This window comes from Pristis pectinata, chromosome 8 (genome assembly GCF_009764475.1).
Source record: "Pristis pectinata isolate sPriPec2 chromosome 8, sPriPec2.1.pri, whole genome shotgun sequence".
In the NCBI taxonomy this organism is placed as follows: Eukaryota; Metazoa; Chordata; class Chondrichthyes; order Rhinopristiformes; family Pristidae; genus Pristis; species Pristis pectinata.
Genome location: NC_067412.1, coordinates 85,325,815 through 85,327,742, shown reverse-complemented (window position 1 = coordinate 85,327,742; position 1,928 = coordinate 85,325,815).

Sequence of the window (1,928 nt, the reverse complement as noted above, 5' to 3'; positions counted from 1 at the left end):
CCAGCAAAGCAGTTATCACGTTCCTGAAAGCTGTGTTTGCAAGGCATGGGGTTCCATGTGAAATAGCATCAGACAATGGTCCACAATTTTCAAGCTGTGAATTTGAATCCTTTGCCAATGTTTGGGGGTTTCAACATATAACCTCAAGCCCACATCACCCAAAATCTAATGGCCTAGCAGGGAGTTCAGTTAAGGTGGTGAAGGGCCTCATGAAGAAAGCACAAGAGGGATGAGGGGATTTCCACAGGAGTCTAATGATTTACAGAAGTGCGCCACAGAACGGCCTTTCATCAGCCCAAATGCTGATGGGTCGACGCATACGCACTAACCTTCCAATACATGAAAACCTGTTGACACCTGAAGGAGCACACAAGGTCAAACAGGCTAAAAGAGGAAGGGAAAAAAAACAGAAACAGAATCATGACAAGACAGTCCTGAAGCCTGGGGATCAAGTGTGAATCCAAGATCATGATTCTGGCACATGGTCCATGCAAGGAGTTGTGCAAGAGGAAGTAAATCCACATTCATACCAGATCCAGATGGAGCAAGGGACACCTCTGAAGAGGAACTGCGTGGATCTACGACCACAAGCTCCAACCCATGGCTGTGACCCGTTCCCTGTCGGTACACCAAAGGGGCCAGCATATGGAGAAAATGAACATGTGGACCAGAGTTCCCAGGAAAACACCAATAGTAATGCAGCAAATGAAAGCTACACACCTGCAAAAACAAGTACCAGACCAAAAAGGACCATTAAACCCCCTCAAAGACTGATTGAAAGCTGCTGAGTGGACAAGGGTTCTTGGCAGGTTTATAAGGATAAAGTATTGTGTTTGTTTTTCTTTAAAGGGGTAAGATGTGTTATTATATAGTTATAATAAAGAACTACAGTTCCCAGTAGGCAATGCAAGGAGTCACATGGGGGAACAGGAAGTAGCTGTAAAAAGAGAGGATAAGCAAGCCAGTCTGATGTGTTGGTTAATAAAATGTTCAGATGTTAAAACCATGTGAAGTTTGTCTCTTGATGAAGAACAAACATAACTCTTCCCTTTTGCTGAAGGTTATTCTTGAAGTCCAGGAAATCTGGCCAATCACCTTTAAGAGAGACAAAAATATCTTAAGGCTCGCTCCCCCATTACAACATTCACAGGACCAACCCACAACTTTGGAAGGAGTTATTTGAATGATCCCCACACATCTGGGTGAAACCAGAAGTGAGCAGGTGGAAGGCAGTTTGAATTCTGGCTTCAGACCCAAAGACTCAAACTTTTGGGGGTTAAAATGCTTCACATATCCCCTGCTGTGACTGTTGTGTTATTGCAGGTTTATACTTTGGCAAGAAGCCCGAAGGACTCCACTGAATCTTTCAAGTACAGTATTAACATCTGCAGGCATATTCATGGTATGCAAATGTGCCTTATTTTCCCGTTGCGTAGACATTTAGCTGGTATTGCAATGATAGAGTTGATGTCCCTGGACATCCTATCAGGCTCCTAGATGACATATTATTTCAGGTTAGCAGCCACTTCTGTGTACACTGCAGGAAGAAACCCTGGATTTCTCTGCTTCCCCAAGAACCTGTCTTGGGTACTCAGCATTTAACTGTAAATTGTAAACATCCTAGTCCCATTTGCAGTTCTATATGGAGCTACTAACATCTCTCAGCACAAGTCCTAGTAAGTTGGAGACTCTGACTCAATTGCAGGGGTCCCAAACTTGCAAGCTGACCTTCACTGATTGGACAGCTGCATTCTGCTGGTGATTTCTTGCAGTGGAGTAGAAGCTTGCTGAGATACCCAGTACTTTCAAGAAGGATGCTGTTCCTAAATTCTGTGTGCAGATGGGTTTTGTCGAGCTACAGGGAAGAAAGAGAAGAATAAGGTAAGTTACATTTGTTTAATTATTTGTGCTTGGTTAATGATTTGAAT